This window comes from Gossypium arboreum, chromosome 9 (genome assembly GCF_025698485.1).
Source record: "Gossypium arboreum isolate Shixiya-1 chromosome 9, ASM2569848v2, whole genome shotgun sequence".
NCBI lineage: Eukaryota > Viridiplantae > Streptophyta > Magnoliopsida > Malvales > Malvaceae > Gossypium > Gossypium arboreum.
This window is the reverse complement of record NC_069078.1, coordinates 16,470,999-16,486,082: the sequence shown is the minus strand read 5'-3', so window position 1 is coordinate 16,486,082 and position 15,084 is coordinate 16,470,999.

The window sequence follows — 15,084 nt, the reverse complement described above, 5'->3', positions numbered from 1 at the left end:
CACTAAAAGTTAAGAAAATTATTTCTGGTTCTGTGTTTGATTCAAATCATTTGAGTCCACAGTCAAAGTAATTCGTGGAACAAGAATAGCTAATAAGGTCGTTCGGTTGAAAGCTAGGAATGACAAGGATCTGTGTAGCCAAAAATACAGGTGCAATTTTGGTAAAGGGTTTATTGCTATAAATATCACAAATCAACTCATTTTTCAAAAGTTTTATTTTCAGCTGTGCAAGAAAACTGTTTTTGAACCAGATCTTTTCCAACATTGTAATGGCACAACAATTTGTCGGCCCTATGGTAGGTATTGTCATGTGGATTTCACTGATGAGATTTCTTTAAAAGAGATAACTATCCTGTGATAGCATATAATAATTTGTTAGCCTTGAGGTAGGTATTATCATGTGGGATTTATTAAAAAAGCTTTCTTTTTTTTATAGAGGACGATTAGTCATACATGTTACTCATTGAGGTTGTCCCAAGATGACTTATTCATGGTACATGTTATGATAGATGTAAATGTAACACCCCATACCTGATACTGTTGCCAGAGTCGAACACGAGGTGTTAACGGACTTAATACATTAATTAAACAGCTCATACAATTCATTTTAAAATTTCCAGACAAGCTGGCTAACTGCATCACAGTCGTTTTAAAAATCATATCTCGAGTTACGAAACTCGAAATCCAATTCCGTAAATTTTTCCTGAAACTAGACTCATATATATATCTACTAATTTTTTCTAGAATTTTGGTTGGGCCAATTAGTACAGTTTATTAGTTAAAGTCTCCCTGTTTCAGGGTTCAACTACTCTGACCTCTGTGTATTACGAATCCGATATCTCCTGTACAGAGCTTCAATGACTATGCCGTTTGTCTCTAATAAAACTAGACTCAATAAGGAATCTGTACATATAAAGCGTGACTTCTAATTATCTTTGTAAAATTTATGGTGAATTTCCAAAGTCAGAACAGGGGATCCAGAAATCGCTCTGGCCCTATTTCACAAAAATTTAAACATCTCATAAAATATAGCTCATATACCTGTTTTGCTTATTCCATATGAAAATAGACTCATCAAGCTTCGATTCCATAACTTATTCATTATTTAATTCTATTTCTACTATTTTTAGTGATTTTTTAAACTCACATCACTGCTGCTGTCTGAATCTATTTTATGGTAAATTTTACCTATTTCATGGTTTCCATGGATTAGCTAGCAATTTGACATACATAATACCAAATATGATCATGATTAGCCATTCCAATGGCTAATCATTACCAAGCATTTCTATTTCCATACCACTCAATAACCATATCATAAGACCATATATACAAAATGATTATAATGCTATACATGCCATACTCAAAATATACAAGCCATTATGCCAAGATGGTATACGGATAGTGTGAGCGTGCCTCCGACCGCTTCCGATTTCCGAGCTGGCTTGTCAACACTGTATGCTAAAATGGCTATTTTACCATTTCGTCCACCACTTGGTATTTTCCCCATTTTAGCCCGAATTTCGCTTTTCCTTGCTAATCGAGCTTGGAAGCTTGAAAACCCTAGCCATGGTTTCTCCTTGCTATATTCGCCATGGGGTTGAAGATGAGCAAAATTGGCTTTTAATTTTGTATTTTAATTCATTTTACCCTAAATGACCAAAATGCCCTTACTACTAAACTTTCCAAAATTCCATCCATGTCCAATTTTGTCCATAGACTTAGAAATTGGTAAAATTACTCTTTAAGGACCTCTAATTAATAATCTAATTCAATTTTATGCAAAATACTTCTAGAACACAAGTTTTGCAATTTATTCAATTTAGTCCCAAATTTCAAATTAAGCACTTTATGCATAAAATTTCTTCACGAAATTTTCACACAATCATGCAATCATATCATAGACCTTAAAATAATCATAAAATAATTATTTCTATATCGGATTTTGTGGTCACGAAACCACTATTCGACTAGGCCCAAAATCGATATTACAACTCTCCCCCTTCGTGATTTTCGCCCCCAAAATCTTACCGTAAAAGTGGTCTTCACTTTTAATCTCATATTTGGTGTCAAGAACTTGCACTTAGACTGTACCTCCAATACATCTCTTCAATTTCTCATATGATCTAAAAGCTTACGTCTCAACTCTCAACTGTTCTTAAATTTTCAACCCTTCTCAATTTCCCATGATATCATGACATAAAACCCGGATCTCAACTTGATTTAATGGAGACCGAATTCCAAGAAATCCAACAATCAAAGAGACACGAAATTCCATGAATCGATGAGTAGGAATTCATTCAATACTGAGATGTGATTTATAGATCTCGCCAAACATTTAACAATAGGATACATCACATTTTTCTCTTTCCGCCATAGAAATAATTCTGATATGGCCTCAAGAATAATCCTTCTCATTTCCATCCCAATATCAACATTGACAAGGATAATTTTGATAGATCCCAATGCTCGGCTTTAACCCCTTTAACAACTCCGATTTTATGTAACATCGGATGCTCTAAACTATCACATTACCTCACTGTCTTGAAACACATCACAATTCATACAACAATACATTCTTGAAAGTCGAAGTCATTGCTCAATGTAGACTAGTCTAGTTCAGACGCTTCTGTTACCAATATTCTCATCTATCCGAACTCTGTCAACATGTAATAAACTTTTCAGCTTTCACAAGATGGAAACCTTATCATTCGTAGTGACTTAAACTAATATTCAACTCTTTCTATTAAATATACACTTCTCGCTCAAACTATTTACTCTTTTATCCGTACAAAATGAAATTCTATTATCGACTTGGGAAAAATAATCCGACATAATTGTCACATGAAATCTTTCAAATAAATAATTTACCATACCGACTAAAGCTCGCGCTTTTATCACCTATGCCTTTTCGATGTCAAATCCTTACACGTAAATTAGAAAAATCCCAATACTAAAATCACCACATTACCAAGATCAAATTAGAAGTATAGTCATATTTGACATGATTATCACGAGTGAAGAACGATTGAACATGAGTCATAATTGACAAATTATGGAACAAAGATAACAAGAAAACCGAATAAAGAAATCCAAGATAGAGAAACCCAGAATAAAGAAATCCAGAATAAAGAGATCCAGGATAAAGAAACCCAAGATACGATACTATGCCGGAGAATCGAAAACCAAATTCATAGAGAAAATACGAATACCACGATAATTCTTCAAAAGTCCAAAAGAAAACATCATTTAATCCCATGAAATCAAATATAACAAGATCAATATATCTTCCCATACATATATATCGGATGAAGCATCAAGTAGAAGAAACAGAATCATAATATCATATGAATTCTCTCATCAATTCTTATCGATCGAAATGAAATAGAATACCCAATGAAATAGAGCAATATAAATTATAAACCAATCGGACTACCAATGCTTTCATCCAACACCAAAATTAGAAGACATTCCCATATAACAAGAATTTCTTCAGAAGATCAATAGCCATAGAAATATTTTCGAACGGGTGAACACATAGAACATCTCAAAAGAGATCGCTAAATCTGTCCGGTCATAATCTGTCACACTCGGATAATTCACATTTGAAATATCATTTCCCCAACTAGTTCTGCCGTCACAAATTTCATATTAAATCATTCACTAAAGAATGTCATTCTGAATAAATTTCGATTTACACTTTTCTCGACCTTGCACTTGAGTAATTCGATTTACCAAAGAGAATTCCTTCTCTAATCGGGACAAAGGCATAATTCCAATAATCTTTATATCAATCCGATACTTTCGGCTCGACTTTACTTATCAGCTCATTTTCAATCTCGAATCATACTTATAATTATTCTATCTTTGAACTCTTTGGGTTCTCAACCGAAACTTATTCAATACAAATCTCATGAAATTCCATTATAAGTACCACTTTGGTAAGGGGGAAGGGTTGTAGGACCTCTGACTCGACTTTCTTATACATACACATATGACACAACTTCCATCATCATAGTAACATCATCAAAATCATGTCATTCATTCATGTTGGCTTACACCAATTTTCCTATTGTCCCATTTAGACAATATACTTATGCATACATTCTATGTTTTCTAGACAGACTTTACTTATCCATTCATTTAATTAAATTAATTCATGCTCATGACATTATATAAGGCCAAACAAACATAGATATTTGCATCACAATCACAACTTTCATTTCGTGCATCATCATGTACATATCATTACAATCATACAATTCAGTCCAACAATTTAACATAGATAAGTTCATTTCATTATAATCCTTTATCTCATAAAAATTGTATATCATTAACATTCATCAACATTCAACGTCCAATCAAGACAAGGACATTTTCATCCGTATTATGATATTATGACCTTTATTCATACCTCTACTACTTTCTATTTATTCCGTTCATCTTATCAAGTAAGCCACATACACTACATCGTATGAGCATTAAGCAAATATGGATATTTATCACAACATGAACTTTCATCTCACATATTATCACATATGTATCATAAACTTTTATTCATACTTTTCTGAACCGAGACTTATCATAATCATAACTTTACTCAAATACCTTCACATAACCGTGAACATGGTCGGCACAGCTCGGTTGGAGAGTACCCTGTCTAAATAAGACGGTACTCATACGCGTCGGAAGATATCACACTATCACAGATCAGTGGCATGTATAGCTAAACTTTTACACATGCTAGGTTAGTCCGAGAACCGACTAAACCTGCTCTGATACCACTAAATGTAACACCCCATACCTGATACTGTTGCCAGAGTCGAACACGAGGTGTTAACGAACTTAATTCATTAATTAAACAGCTCATACAATTCATTTTAAAATTTCCAGACAAGCTGGCTAACTGCATCACAGTCGCTTTAAAAATCATATCTTGAGTTACGAAACTCAAAATTCAATTCCGTAAATTTTTCCTGAAACTAGACTCATATATATATCTACTAATTTTTTTCTAGAATTTTTGGTTGGGCCAATTAGTACAGTTTATTAGTTAAAGTCTCCCCTGTTTCAGGTTTCAACTACTCTGACCTCTGTGTATTACGAATCAGATATCTCCCTGTACAGAGCTTCAATGACTATGCCGTTTGTCTCTAATAAAACTAGACTCAATAAGGAATCTGTACATATAAAGCGTGACTTCTAATTATCTTTGTAAAATTTATGGTGAATTTCCAAAGTCAGAACAGGGGATCCAGAAATCGCTCTGGCCCTATTTCACAAAAATTTAAACATCTCATAAAATATAGCTCATATACCTGTTTTGCTTATTCCATATGAAAATAGACTCATCAAGCTTCGATTCCATAACTTATTCATTATTTAATTACATTTCTACTATTTTTAGTGATTTTTTAAACTCACATCACTGCTGCTGTCTGAATCTATTTTATGGTAAATTTTACCTATTTCATGGTTTCCATGGATTAGCTAGCAATTTGACATACATAATACCAAATATGATCATGATTAGCCATTCCAATGGCTAATCATTACCAAGCATTTCTATTTCCATACCACTCAATAACCATATCATAAGACCATATATACAAAATGATTATAATGCTATACATGCCATACTCAAAATATACAAGCCATTATGCCAAGATGGTATACGGATAGTGTGAGCGTGCCTCCGACCGCTTCCGATTTCGAGCTGGCTTGTCAACACTGATGCTGAAAATGGCTATTTTACCATTTCGTCCACCACTTGGTATTTTCCCATTTTAGCCCGAATTTCGTTTTCCTTGCTAATCAAGCTTGGAAGCTTGAAAACCCTAGCCATGGTTTCTCCTTGCTATATTCGCCATGGGGTTGAAGATGAGCAAAATTGGCTTTTAATTTTGTATTTTAATTCATTTTACCCCTAAATGACCAAAATGCCCTTACTACTAAACTTTCCAAAATTCCATCCATGTCCAATTTTTGTCCATAGACTTAGAAATTGGTAAAATTACTCTTTAAGGACCTCTAATTAATAATCTAATTCAATTTTATGCAAAATACTTCTAGAACACAAGTTTTGCAATTTATTCAATTTAGTCCCAAATTTCAAATTAAGCACTTTATGCATAAAATTTCTTCACGAAATTTTCACACAATCATGCAATCATATCATAGACCTTAAAATAATCATAAAATAATTATTTCTATATCGGATTTTGTGGTCACGAAACCACTATTCCGACTAGGCCCAAAATCAGGATATTACAGTTAAGTTGATGGTTATACACTCAAGATCATTCTAGTTAAGCAACTTCCCACGAAGCTCTAGTTAAGTTAGAATAATGGCCAAACGTAAAACGATTATTAGTACGTGTGAATACCTAAGGAATTAGGTTCACCTATTAATTGGATGGAAATTCATGCTCTTACTAGTTGATTAAGATTTTTGACCTGCCACCAATTGCGGTGGTAGTTTTAGTACATTTTGGCTATTAAAGGGGATTTCTTATCCAGTCATTTTATATTTAATTATCACATTTTTAGCTTTCATAGTTAGATTTAATTATTTGCAAAATAAGCTTTTTTACATAATTATCAATGTTAGTTGACCTATTAGGCCAATTACGAGCCTTAGGTAGTTTTAATATGTTTAATTGAGTGCGTAATATGTATATTTATGAACCCAACAACCTTATGGATGACATCTGAGGGTAGTACAAGTTTCTCGGGACGCAACACATAAAAATAAACTTTAAAGCTCAAGACCATAGTGTCATGTCACGATACACCCTTGGTTGTGTCGCGACACAAAGCTACACGTGGGGAACAAGAATTGACAATGATAAATTCGTCCGTATAATTGATATTTTTAGAGTTTATGGTCTGTAGTAGACCTAATTAGGGTTTCTAAAAATCTCAATAAATAGTAGGGTTATTGATAATTAATAAGCAAGCCTTTAGGATCCGTAGTTAATAGATATAAGGTTTAGTTAGTTTTATTTTTAGTTTCTAAACCATTTAGTTTTATTTGTTCTTTTGACTTGGTTCGATTTGAAACTAATTTTTTTTTATTAAATACTTCAGTAGTTTCTTTTATTGTTCGTTTGCAAACATCAAGATCAGTTTCACTGTCAAGAGATTTAGCAACTCCGAGCGCATTTGATTCATCCAATGAATCAATTTCTTTACCCTTCTCTTATTCAATTTAATTGTGTTCTTTGGCATGTTTAAATTAATTCTAAGAGTTAAGACATTTATATCCATGAAATGCTAATTCTTAAGAGAGATTAACAAATGAATGTGGGAATAGTTAACAAAAGAATACAGGTTCCTATAAGGAATTAGCTGGTTTAAATTATGCATGCTTAAACCTTAGGATTGACAACCCTAGGAAGTAATCTAGGTTAAACGAGGTCGGGAGATAAGTTTACTGAAAAAATCATAATTTATTCCAGTAGAAATAATGAGGTTGAGAGATAAGTGTGTACATGTCAATTAGTTAATTAGTAGAGGCCTAAAGGTAATACTAGTTAATTAATAGCTAATTTCATCTCAACTCAAATTTTGAAGTTAATTATAAAGAGTTAATATTATGATTTAGTTGTTTTTCAATTTTCTGTTTATTCAATTTAGTTTAATTTATTTTATGATTTTTATCTATTTTATTATTCATTGTAATATAGTTTCGATTATTACTATTTAGACTTGTTATTGTAGAAGTAAATTTCATGTTTAATTCGTCCTCTTTTGGGTAGGATCCTCACAATACTTCCTTGTGTTCCATTATATACATCTATATTACAATTTGACCTGTATACTTGCGAACACTTGTATACTTCCTTGTGTTCGCATGTTTGGTGGCGGTCAATATCCCCAATTCAATGGGTGTAGGAATTATCAATGGAATGACTTACAAATATTTTCTAGGTTTAATGTAAGATGCACTCATCATCTTAATGCATATTGTTTGTTGCAAAATTTTTTTCAAAAATTTGTTTAATACAAAGATATTAATGAGCGGATGTTTTATTTTCAATTCGAAAATAATACATATTCCCTTAGTAAACATACTCACTGAGAAAAAACTGAACATAAATAAGTATAAGGAATGAAAAAGGAACCTCATGATTGTCCTAAGTTGTGAGAAACTCAAGACAGTTCTTGATAATAAATGCTCTCCAGCCAACCAAGTTGAGGCTAGAAATTGCTGGGAGAAGTCTGATGAGATAACTTGTTGCTACATGCTGGCAAGCATTATGAGTACCCTTTATAAGCAACTAGAGAGTTGTAAGACTATTAAAGCAATTCTAGACAAACTAGAGGACGTGTTCTGAGGCCAAGTTGCATTGGCTAGATAGTCAGCTATAACTAGTTTGATGAATGCCCAACAAAAACCCAATACTCATATGATTACCTTATAGGATATTTTTTCAAGGCCATGGATAATAAGCCCAATCTAGACCAAAACACACAAATTGAAATGGTGTTCAAAAGCTTGTCCAAGGACTTTGCAAGCTTTAAGGCTGCTTATAACCTTGGAAACAAGAAACTGACACTTACACAATTCATGAAGGAATTACAATCCTATGAATTGATGTTAAATGGCGATCAATCAGTCTAAAAAGCAGAAGCAAACTTAACAGTTGCGTCTTCCTCTAAGGGGAAGGGAAATCATGCTAAGAGGAATAAGGCTAAGTTCTCTTAGCCACTTAAAGTGGAAACGAAGAGAACTAAGAGGTTTAAAGAGTTATCTAAGTCTAAGTGTTTCTTCTACAATAAGAAAGGACACTTCAAAAAGAAATTGCGTGGAAAGGAAATAGAAACTTCATCTTTTACTCTCATTTGTGCCTTCCCAACCAAGAAGAAAAAAGAAAGAAAAACCTTATTTTTCAAGTCCAATTTTGGTTCAAGAATTGCTAAGGTAATCAAGTCTTTTTCTTGAATTTTTTATAATCTTCAATTGATAGATGTGTAACAAGTTGCTATTAGAGAGAAATTGATGAATTGGGCTTGAATATGAAGAGATCGGTAGTTAGAAGGCTTGAATTATGTTAAGGATTAAGTTAGAATTAAGTTAAACTTGTTAGAAGATCTTGTGACATTACGAACTAAATTGAATAAATTGAAAACTGTTGATAAGTCGTAATTTATACATATTTTTATCTCATGCTTAGCACATTTATGGATGAATTATCATTAGATTTGTGGAATTCGATGGTCCTAATCCTTTAATTTCATGTTTTATACTTAAGTGAGCATAGGAGAGTAAAAAGAGTGAGAAACGGGCCAAAAACGGAGAAAATAGGTCAACATGGAAAATCAACATGGCCTGGACTTCCTTACATCGGTAGACCACACGCCCGTGTATTTTTAACAGACTCTAACACGGCCTAAGCCACCTCACCCGGACATGTCACACTGCCGTGTCCCTGTCGAGCCCAAGTCTAGTTCTATTCGAAAAAGGCCACTTTTGAGGGTTTGGAAGCATTCTAAAACCTATATAAACACCCTAGAAGGGCACCTAGAAGAGACACGGAGTAGGAGGCAAGGAATTACTCGAAGAAAGCCGATTGATCCATCTCAGAAGTCGGATTCTCCTTCAAGACTGAATATCTCCCTTCAATTTCCTTCAGGGGTTTTTGGGTTTTCTTTATGTTTTGTTATCATTATTCTTCTGAGATGTTTTTTTTTACACATATGAACTAAATCCCCTAAATACCTAAAGGGAGTGAAACCTAAGATGGATCTTGTTATTATTTTCTGAATTATATGATAAATACTTGATTTATTCTTAATTATGTGTTCTTAATTCTTGCTTTAATATTATAGGATATTGATTCAAGTATTGATGTGCTTATTTAGAGGAGCAAAAGTCCCTGTCTAAGAGTAGATCTAGCATAATTAAGCGGAGTTGATTGCACCCCTAGACATAGGGCAACATAAATTTGCCGGATTAGGGTCAAACCTAATAAGGGAATCCATAGATCGAGTTAATGCAACACTAGGGGTTTTAATTAGAAAGAGATTTCAATTAATCAACCTAAGGTTTGACGTTTTTAGTCTCGAGAGAGATAATAATATAAATTAGGGATTTCTACGGATCGAGTCAAGTGAATAAATCGTCTAATTTAGAGTCAAATAACATGTGAAGTCTAGGTGGATTTTCCCTTGGGTATTGTCCAAATCAATCAGTTTTCCCAAAAGTATTTCCCCAATTTACTTCTTGTGCATTCTTAGTTTAGTTAATTAGTTTAGATAAAGCAAATCCCCTTATTTTTAGGCTAGATAATAAAAAGAAGGTTAATACTAGTACTTTTAGTTCCTGTGGGTTCGACATTCCGGTCTTGCTATAAGTTATACTACTGTTCGATAGGTGCGCTTGCCTTTATCGTGATAATAGTTAGTTTTCAAGTACGATCAATCATAAATATAAAACTTATCACGCACATCAACTGTCATGAATTATGCTATAGATGAAAAGTGCAAGGTCCCTAATGAAAGAATATGAAACTGAATTTTGATCTGAGGTTAGATATTGAAAAATATGAATATTTCGAATATAATGAATAAAATGGAAAATATGTTGATTGTGTTTGAATGTAATTTGGATGTGAACTAATGTCAATTTATAGTTGAACTATCAAATGTAGCTAAAGATGACGTCGGGTCATCTAGAGAGAAAGAAAAGACAAGAGTTGTAGACGAGTGGCAAAAATACGGTTTGTACTTTTATGATTTGAATTCAATATATGTATATACATGATATGTTAAAAATTGGTTGTTTGAGGTAAGTAACTTTCTTGTCTCATGATTCAGTTGACATATAATGATTTAGAATGTCGGGAATTGAATTGAGTTGAGCATAGCATAAACGACGATTATATGAACTATGCTATATGAATATGAAAATATATGTATTGATTCAATAGTTACCCTATTAACTGTCTCAAGAAGAGTTAAGTATAGTTCGTATGCCATAGGATTAGTATACGAGATATACTTTGGTTTATACAGATGAGGCGCGAAGCGCATATTATGCTTCAGACATTCGATGAGGTGCAGAGCACATTTTACTTTTGTTATACCGTGCAATTTATACTTCGAATGTTCCAATGAGACACTAGGTGCTAGATTGGTGTAATGGTTGGATGATCCGTCTATCCGATTAATAGGGATTATAAAACATGAACTTTTTAAATGATAGTTGTTATAAAATGTTAATGAAAATGGCATACCATGTATATATATGAAACATGACAAATGAAAGCATGTGGAAGATCATGTGAACCGGTTAACACGAGCCCTAAAGATCGATATGGATATGGAATGAATCAATAGATTCGGAAATGAAATTAGATTGTGAACATGTTGTGACATATATGAGAATATGATATGATGATAGAATATATAAGATTGTATATATGAATGTGATATGTTAAATGAAGTTTGATAAAAGTTGTGATACATGAGACATGATATATTAGATGATGATGTTGAAAGCTAAATTTTGTTTTGAATGTATCTCTTGACATGTTACTTTGATTATAATATTGACTTGAATAATGAAGTACTATTGAGATTTATTGCTCAATGTACGATTTGTTTATTCCATGCACAGGTTCACTTAGATCTCTAGATTCGAAGGAGTAAATCAACATCTAGACCGCAACTCCCAACTCAGCAATGTTTGTATAGTTTCTTTATGTTTTGAATATAAGGCATGTACCTAAGGTTGAGTCAGTTTTATATCGTGAATGGTCATTTTGGTACTTTGAATAGTAAATAATAAATTGAATATAAGAAAATGATGTAGTACTTAAGGGATAAATGAATTTTAGATATGCAATTGAACATATATGTTAAGTTGTTGTGAACTTATGCTCAATGGTTTTGTAATTCTAATAGGTGACATCGTGACGGTGGACCTACAACATCATGACATGAGCGTAAGTGGCGTCGTGACCATAGATTTCCGATGTCGCAAAGTGAGTTTGCCAGAATATAATGTCGCAACGTTCCCCTATTCCATAATCACAATGACACCCACTGTTTTCCCCAAAGTTGTGACATCCACTACTAAGGTCATGAAAACAAGATCCTATTTTCAATGTCACGATATGATTCCCTCGCAATCGCGACACCAACCTAATATATTTGAAAATTTTACATTTTAATCTTCCATTATCCTCGGTTCATCATAAGAGCTTTCGTAAGTTCATTTAAAATTTGTATTTGATTAAATATCATATTGTAATTAAAAATTGATCATAGTGGCTTGAATAAATTGTTCATTTGATATACAAATGAAATCATAGTTACTCTAATAATGAATGCGATATCTTGCATCTCGGGTTTAGTGATCGGTTCGGGTGTAGGGTGTTACATATCTATAATGGATGGATGTCAAATAATCTCTGTATTATCAAACCAAAGATGTAAACACTACTTGAATCTGAATTAACCAATAAAAAACTTAAGACTTCTTACTCTAACGAGGTGTACCTTTGACATTTGAGACTTGGTTATGTTAACCAAGAAAGAATCGCTAGACTTGTGAAAGATGGCACCTTAATTTCGCTTAAGGAAGTTGATATTCTATAATTTGAATCTTACTTGGAGGGTAAAATGACTAAGCGATCTTTTAATGCAAAAAGAACAAGGGTTATAAAACCATTAAAACTTGTGCACACTGATGTATGTAGCCCTATGAATGTCAGTGCGTGAGGTGGTTACGGTTATTACGTGACCTCTATAAATGATTATTCTAGATATGAGTATGTTTACCTACTGCACCGCAAAAGTGAAATCTTTGATAAATTCAAAGAGTTCTGAGTGGAAGTGGAGAAACAACTAGGTTTACCTATAAAAACACTTCGGCCTAATAGGGATAGGGAATATTTATTAGATGAGTTTTTAGGTTACCTTTTAGAGAATGGGATATTATCCCAATTAACTAAGCCACAAACTCCATAAAAATGTCGTGGAAAAAAGAAGGATTAGACATAGTTCGATCGATGTTAAGTTATTTTTTAGTTGCCAAATTCCTTTTAGGGATACACTTTAAAAACGGCTTGCAACATTTTTAATGATGTACCAACTAATGCTGCACCTAAAACTCTATATGAATTGTGGAACGATAGGAAGCCAAGCCTAAAGCATTTTAGGATTTAGGGATGCCTAGCCTACGTATTGGATAAAGATGCGAGGAAGTTGGATTCACGGATAGAATCGTGCATGTTTTTAAGATATCCTAAAAGAACAAAGGGTGTTTTGTTTATAACCCGAAAGAGTAAACAATCATAATACCTACTCATACTACCTTCTTTAAGAAGATTTACACAAATGAATTTAAAACTCAAAGTAAAAAGGTACTTGAGGAACTTTTGGAAATACAAAAAACCCTATAGTAACAGTTCCGAAACCAACTCTTAATAGCAGACCTACATATGATCAGCAACATAGAGGGCTTCGCTGTAGTGAGAGTGTTTCTCGTAAGCCTGAGTTCTCCTAGTCTGATGGAAGTGCTTTAAACACTGAGGCTATCGAGTAAGAAGATGATGACCCACTCACATTTGATGAAATGATGTAGGGTACTGATTCCAAAGCTTTGAGAAATAACTATGAAAGCTTAAATGGATTCTATGAAATCCAACTCAGTTTAGGAACTTGTAGACTTACCAGAAGGGATAAAACCTATAGGGTGTAAGTCTAAGAAGAAAAGAAATGCGGATGGAAAACTGGAAATCTATTATGAAGAAACCTTCTCTCTATGCTCAAGTTGATTTACATATTGTTATCCATTATGGCGACTCTCGATTACGTGATCTGGCAAATAGATGCCAACACAACATTCTTGAATGGCTATCTCAAAGAAAACATCTATATGATGCAACCCACTGGATATATAGCTAAAGGAAATGAGCATAAAGTTTGCAAACTACTTAGATCCATATATGAACTTAAACAAACATTCCACTCATGGAATCAAAGATTAGATCAAGCGATTAAAATTTTTAGATTTGAGCAAAACGTAGATGAACCTTATGTTTATAAACGTATTAGGGTGGAAAGGTCTCGTTCTATATGTCGATGACATTCTACTTATTGGATATGATGTAGGGACATTTTCATCGGTTAAACTGTTGTTAACTCAATAGTTTAGCATGAAGGACTTAGGAGAAGCTAACTTTGTTCTAGGTTTGGAACATTATGTAGACAACTTATTGGAACGTTATGTCATGATCAACTTAAAGAAGGGAACTAATCTTTCGTATCAGACTTTCATCTTTCTTTAGAGAACTGTCCTAAGATAGCACAAGAAAGAGAATAAATAAGAAAGATTCCTTATGCTTAGGCAGTAGGAAGTCTTATATATATTATGTTATTCACACATTCAGATATCTATTTCGCGGTAGGGCTAATGAGTCAACATCAAGCGAATCCCAATCTAAGACATTGGCAAACAATTAAACATATACTCAAGTATTTACGGAGAACGAGGGATTATATGCTTGTGTATTTTTGAGGAAATCTTACTCTTATCGGCTATATTGATTCTAACTTCCAAAATTGTTGGGATTCGATGAAATCGACATCGAGCTATATCTTTGTCTTAGGTAGCGAGTCCATGGTAGAGATGAGAAAAATTCAATTCAACTCGAAAAAATAAAAAAAAAATCGAATTTCAAATTTTTCGAATAGAGTTAATCAAATTAATCGATTCAACTTAATTTTTTTAATTTTGAATTTGAACCGAGTTAAGTTTTCAAATTTGAATAAATTGAATATTAAACTACCCCCCGGTTTCTGCCCCCACCAACTCTTCTCTTCAATTTTTTTAAACTTCTCCTCCCCTTTTACCCCAAAAATCAAATCCCTTACAAATTTTTTATCCCTCTTACCTCCAAAAATTTTTACTTTCCCTCCCCCTTTTCTCCCAAAAATCAAAATCCCCCATAAATATTTTATTTCTCCCCCTTTACTCTTAAAAATCAAAATCCTCTTATTCTTTTTTAATCAGTTGTTTTTATTTGTTTACTTCAATTTTTCTTTGTATGATCATTTTTAAAAACTTTAAAG